Genomic DNA, 7314 nt, shown 5'->3' on the forward strand with positions numbered 1-7314 from the left:
TTGAAAAATTAGCTTCTACCAAAGATGTAAACGAAGTAGTAGAACGTACCTGTAGGCTTGAGTTCAGAGGGGATACCCAAAGGTAAAAGTAGAATTTAATTACAATTTTATTCCCGTTGTTTCATTACGCAACGAAAAGATAGCTGAAACATAACTTTTGTTTTTTTCCTATGACATTAAAAATAAAAATGTTAGAGCAACAACTAAATAGCCAGCGCTCCTGTGATCTCCTCGACAACGGTGGTAGTTATGAAAAGGCTTCAGAGACCATTACCATCTCCGTCCAAACTGCCTACAACATCAGGAAGTACATTACAGCCAAGAATAACTGAAACTTTTGCAACAGCAATATAGCTGACTTCTGGCATCCCTTAACATCTTACAGCCTTAACAACAATACACTGGATTTTACAGTTTGGGGCTTCTTACAGAATAATGTCCTTTGCACATGTAATCAAAATTTGGATCACTTCGTGCTGCCATTATGACAGTGTGGTACGCTAAGGATACGCCTTTGTCGTCATGAGTTACCAATCTGTTCGCCAGCTTGTCGAGGCTATTATTTTTTGTCAAGGTGGACATATTGCATAAAAAATAAGCCAAATAGGGTATTTATATATCACTAATTGGTTTTGAGTGGTCTTTTCTTGATTCCATAAAAATTCCGTTCATTGTAATTTAGTCATGCTAGTAAAAGTTTTAGGGACCATGAATAGAAACTCACCAAACCTTTTTCTTTCCTTTTACAGGCATGGAGAACACATTCACTACAGAAATAAATTATGTGACTGTAATTCTGATTTTATTAAAGGCGACCACAGGTAATGAGTAACATATTTATGTAATGGGAGTCCAGCTTGTTCGTGAACACAATACGAAAAAAGGACAGGGAAACACTAATGTTACAACTTTGCTATCCAGTCCATTGACCATTGTATCTACGTCATGTGGTTTTTATTACAACAACATACACGTTACTTCATAGTTTTTCCAAATAATGTTATCAATTTTTTCTTGCATTTGCAAAATTATCCTTTGCATTTTAATTATAGGAGTGAATTTATTGAGGCTGTGTTGTTAGTTATCAAGTTATATTCAACACCTCTAGTGGACAAAAAAAATAATTGTGCCAACCTCTAGTTTTGGGCAATTATACATCATCACATGGCGGATACAAGTTACAGTTTGTAAATAACATATATATTATAACACAAAAAAACATCATTGAGTAAAAAATACACATATTCAGTTTTAGAACGTTTATACGTTATTGTGAACATCATATTAAAACAATTTTTGTCCGTTTGCAGTTCTAATTAATTGTTTTTGATGAAGGATACAAGAAAAAAACATTTGAAATAACTATTGTATTATTAAATAAATTTTTCTCATAGGATATTCTGAATTAAAAAAAAAATTATCACAAAAGAATGAAAATTAACTTTGTAAAGCATATCTTTTACTAGATTAATTATGTATGTGGGGTGGTTTTTAAGCAGTTACTCTACAAACATTATATTTAGGAAAGTGACCTTAGTTTAACGTAGCCATTTAAGGACTATGTATTACTTTATGAGGAAAAAAAGTAAAAAAATCAAAAGTGCTTTGTACAAATACCTTAATCATGGAGTAACCTAAAAAAAGTATAAGAAAGTGAGAGTTTTCTATACGTGCATAAGAGTATTACATTTTAGTACAATTGAGTATTTTCGAAAAAAGTTTTCAATATATTGTATTTGTACATTGACAACAACTTCTTTAGAAAAATGAAATAAAAAAGAAAAACTTGACGCAAAAAAATAATTTATATATATGCTATTAGTTTAAATACATCGTTTTCGATATTAAAAAAATCTTCTTTTACATCATGATTTGTAGAAATTTTGTATTATTTTAACATCTATAAATATTTAGCTCAGAGTGGATACTAAATATAATATTTTTAAATTTATTCAATTGTCTTCAGCAGCCCTATACATATGTGCCTCAATTATGGGTAACGCTACATCTAATAAAAAACATTTATATAATACATAGTATTAATATTCTATATCTATAAAAATTAGATGTATATATATATATATTACACAAGTATAGGAACCATCAGGGAATGGGGATCCTTATATATTTGTGCATGGTACTATTTTATATGAAAATAGCAAATTAAAAAATATATTTCCTTGAGGGTTCCAAGAAATGCAAAAAACTTCACCTACCAAATTAGAATATAAAATTAAGGTTACAATGTCCAAAAAGTGGTATCGTCATTCTTCATTCCTGAGTGGAAAATATCTAAGTATAAAGTAACCACGTGAGTGGGGCTTATGAAAAACAACGTCCAATGGCACCAACTCGAATAAAATTTAAATGCAGCTTAGTTTAAAATCTGCATAAATATACTAACATAATCAACTGTTAGTTTAAATTTATGTCATATTTGGCCGTAATAACTGTTTTGGGGACATTGCCGGTAGCAAGAAAGGTTGCAATCTTTTGCGATTTTTGTTCTTGTCACATACTAATAAGATAGAAAAAAATTGAGCCAGTGATGATACGGACTAATTGCAAAATAAATTATTTGACGTTGCAACAGCAGAAGAAAGAAAAATTATATTTGACGTCGCGACAGCAGAAGAGATAAAAATTATATGTGAACAAAAAAACTAAAATAAAGTATTTCCCCTATAAGCTCCAACAATTTTATAAAATTAGTTTTGCCAATGTAAAAAAATATCGTTTTTAAGATAAATAAATAGTCTTCTCAATCTGTTAATGATCATATCTTTGATTCATCTCCTGAATCCAACAATAATGTACACTTATTAAATCTATTTCAAAAAATTTATAAAAGCATTTTAAAGTAAAAAAACTTTCAAAATAATTAGATTCATTGAACCAAAGTTTGAAGCATACTTATTCAATAATTATTGATTCTTGAATTGAATTAAAGCCCGGATAATCTCCCAAATCTATCATTAATATTTTGAAAGGCTAAATAAAATTATATTTAAAAATTGGGATTTATAAAAATAAGTCCTTATTATAGCGAGAGTTGTATTGAAGATTGACATACGCGTTAGTTCGACCTTTGTTCTGCTTGTAGCTAATCTAACAAAACGTCATGCCAGCTTATTTGCTTTCCTCCAAAACATTTTATAGATTGTTACGGGCATCATTTTTATCACATACGAGCTGTGCTTAAAACTTACATCTCTACCCATGTATTTATCTTCAAAAGAGTCAACGTCATTGATGATCATGTTGTTTGTGTTACAAGTCATTTATGTATGGACATCACATGAACTCACCACTTTCCTTGCTAATTTTAAACACAAGGTTCTTTCCGAGACTTAATGACATACATAACAATCGTGTAGAAAGATAAGTTTATCTTTATTAGTTTCTAAAACTTCACTACCTTTCTCTATGATTTTGTTACATTAACCTAATCTTATTTACAAAAAAAATATAGTTTAATATTAGCATTTTTTTTCTTCTTCAAAATTAACTTTTAATTTACATAGTTGATATTTTAGATTATTAGCATTTAATACAATATTCATATTGTGTATTTTTTTTTGTAGAATTTAAGTGAAAGTAAAACTTTTATACCATAATAACACTTTTATATGCAAATTTATAGTATTTAATAACATGAAATAAAAGAAATTTAATGAACTTATACCTTTTACATTTGCTATTAAAATGTTATTTTCTTCAAGGGCAAATGTTTTATTTAGCATTTGTATTGAACTTTATTTGTTACTTAAAAACAGTGTCTACACTGTCTTATTTGAGAAAATCACTAAATTAGTACTCTGAGGGGTTAAAGCCCAGATTTAGGAGGGCAAGGAAATTTTATTACTATAATTTTTTTGACAAACTAAAGACTATTTCTTATATCTTACTATGAATACATTTGTTATGTAATGAAAAAGATAATTTAATTTTCTCCTTAACAATATTTTTTTTTAAAAAAGAGTAAAATTTATATATTATTTTTAGAAAAATATCTGTTAAAGAAATTGCTCAAATGATCTAACCATAACTTTTGTTCTCCTAGGAAAACTTTGGAAACATTTCGCCTATTACTTTTTTTAACAATAAATTGTGAAATATTTCACTTAATCTTGACATTCAAAACTTATCAGATAATGCTCTTGATTTTCATTTATACATATAGCCCTTCGGGATATAGTCTTTTTTTTGTATCAGTACGAAAACTCAAATCCTCTTCATGGAAGGAAGGAATTTTAGAAAGTCCTCTATTAAGAATGGGACTGGAGAAAAATCGTCCAGTCAATTAGTAAGAAGCAAACTAGATGAGTCATAACCAGGGAGGGGTCGTATTTGAACACGCAGAGCGTTAGCCTCTTGGCGATCAGGGTTCAAAGATGAACGAAAGGGCAGATGCTCAGAGTCAAATCTAGCCATTAACTCTCTCAACTCATTTGTATACTTTTCTTTTAAGGATGAAAATTGGCTCTTATTGTATGTCGGTAATAATTTTGTTATATTCCTCTAGCATGTTTTTCTCTAATTTTTTAATGAAGGATAGTAACATGGAGTCGTAGCTCATGGACAATGTACTCGGGAGAAATTATTCTCTTGAACTCAATGTACGTAGGTCAGCGTACATGTCATTCGTATAACGTATAAATCTTGTGTACTTTACACAAGATTAAAGGCTAGATGGAGTTGATTTAATACTATAATGTTGACATATAATCAGTTCAACTTCATCTAACCAATTGAAGGAACACTAAAAAAAAAAAAAGATTGATAATGTTGTAGCTTCTCCGCTAAAATTGATTCTATTTTATTTTGGTAAAATTCATGAATATTCTGCTGCGAGTTGAGAGTCCTTTCTGATACAAATTCTTTCAACATTTTATATCAATGTTCCTCATATTGTTCTATCTTTCTTTTAAATCTTTGTTAACGCAAAAGTATTTGCACTCCATATCATAGCCGTATTTTTTTTTTTTTGAGCTCATCATTCTCTGCTCTTCAGGATATCACCTTACAACAAGTAAAAAATAACTTTGGTTTCAGGATATTTATTTCTTTTTCCCAGTTAATAGCAAGTTTCTTATATTACTTTCCAAGGCTTTGTATGAATAAGTCTTTTTCACGGAGGAAAATCTCGGATCATCTTAGTCTTCAAAGGAGAGGCTAATTGCTCACCTTTAGTTCGGTCATTTCATTTACATGTTTTGTTCTTCTCCTAGAATCAAAATTGCTTGAGATTGATTCTTTTTTTGAGAAAAGATCGTTATGCTTGAATTATTTAAAGACGATGATTACATTTATGGGACTGTTTTGCAATGGTCAGAGGTTCTACGACTACAGTAGTCAGCGGATGTGGAACATAGATTACGAGAAAATGCCATTTATGTGGAAGTTTAATTAAACTTCCACTAATAAGGAATGCTCCAAAGGAACAACAGAGATATTTGAGAGTACAATCAACACTTACGACAAATAATTTAGCAGATATGTGTATTGCTGCGAAGGAAGTCACAAACACTTCCATTTCTACTGTCGAGGATCCATCTTCTTCTCCTTCTGTTGCACCTTTGATTAATAAGAGTCCTAGTGGATCTTTTTCCAAGTCCTCAACATCTGCAAAATTTAAGAAAAGTCTCTTATTATCATTCAAAATTTCGATTGAATACAAATTTTAAAGTTTAACCCTATCTTAAATGTGTCTCAGAAACTTTACTTGCAGGCCTCAGCAACGAAGACTTATTTTGGGCCGTAGTGTCCTCTCCAGAACTTCAACAACGAATCATTCATTAAAACCACAAAGATAACCATCCAGTATTCAAAGAGACTTTATGAAGGGCATCACTTCTCTATGCATAGCCTAAATCACGTTCTATTTTTAATTTTTTATATACTGAAGAATGCATCGCATGTCAACAATCGAAGCCTTCTAGAACATCCATGCCCACTTCCTCTTTCGATCCACCATTGGCGAGACTTGCCTTCATTCACATTGATATAATTGGCCTGTTCACACTCGTCAAAGGACAGCGCTTTGCCCTGACAATAATGGATCGGTATACGAGGTGGCCGGAGTGATCTCAATTTCAAATATCACCTCAACTACAGTGGCTGGAGCTTTCTTGGACGGTTGGATATCAAGATTTGAAGTACTTGCCATCATTGTGAATTTCACACATGGAACAGGGGGACCACATCACATCATCCTGAATCAAATGGGCTTATTGAACGGTTCCACATATCCCTAAAAACTGGACTTGTTGCACGGATACTAGAAGAGAAAGAAAATTGGATTAATGCTCTGCCTGTTGTTTTGTGGGGCTGAGGAATTCAGTACCAATGGATGAAACATATAAATATTCGCCCTTCCAGTTACTTACTGGTCGCTCTGGATCTTTGGCTTCAGGCTTCTTCGATTTGTTTCCTATTCCTAAGATAGATGCTGATGTGGGGCGCTTCTTCGAGATGAAGGACAAGGTGGCTCACGTTTCCGCACGAGTAACCCAGAGAGAAACATTTGACAATCCTTAATTTTGTTAAAAATAAGCCAATCAGAGAATCTCTTTCTCCAACCTTCTGGGGTCCTTTTAAAATCCTGGGAAAATACGATCGTTATTTTAAATTGGACTTGGGCGCAAAAGTCGACAATGTTTCCAAAGATAGACTCCGTCCTTCTTTTGGAATCGCCAGGATCCTACCAGATTCTCCAACTGTGTGCTGTACATGATCAATTTTATAAATTAATTACTGTAGTTTATTATTGACTGCTTGATTACCTTTTGTTTATTTTCTTATGTACACGACGTTAAAAAAAGGGGAAAATTTTATTTTCTTTTATTTTCGTATAAGGGGAGTACAGTTGAAGTATGATTTGATCAAGTTAATCACTTCTTCTTTTTAAAAAAAATGCTGGATAAAGGGAGATTTCATTTCAAGATGGGATATCAACACTAATAATAATTAAAAAATAATTAAAGAAGCTCTAATGCGAAGTCCTTATACATACATCCTACAAACCAGAGCTAGCACCATGTGAATACCACCTGTTCCTATCTATGGCTAAGGTGAATGGGGTACAAATTTGGCCTCATTAGAGGCCTCTGAAAATTGGTTCTATGAATTTTTGCCATTTTGGACAATGGCTTTCATGAGAAGGGCATTATGAAGTTGGTTTCTCGTAGGCAACAGAACATACTTAGCTTAAATGTGAAATTACACGTTCTTCCACCTATTATTATGAAATAATTAAATTCAGGATGTTCCAGTAAGTATTTAGCTATAAGTATAAGAGCTTTAGCTCAAGAA

General features: G+C 31.7%; 1 long non-coding RNA gene across 1 annotated transcript; it reads right to left on the reverse strand.

The window, feature by feature from the left end:
- Positions 1-5046: 5046 nt before the first annotated feature.
- LOC139906182 (uncharacterized) lies at positions 5047-6829 on the reverse strand. The gene is made up of 3 exons (XR_011781525.1): positions 6390-6829; positions 5726-6280; positions 5047-5625 (listed from the first exon to the last, which is right to left on the reverse strand). It is a non-coding gene; the product is annotated as an uncharacterized lncRNA (long non-coding RNA).
- Between the last annotated feature and the right edge of the window lie 485 nt (positions 6830-7314).

Source organism: Lepeophtheirus salmonis, chromosome 8 (assembly GCF_016086655.4).
Source record: "Lepeophtheirus salmonis chromosome 8, UVic_Lsal_1.4, whole genome shotgun sequence".
Classification (NCBI taxonomy): domain Eukaryota; kingdom Metazoa; phylum Arthropoda; class Copepoda; order Siphonostomatoida; family Caligidae; genus Lepeophtheirus; species Lepeophtheirus salmonis.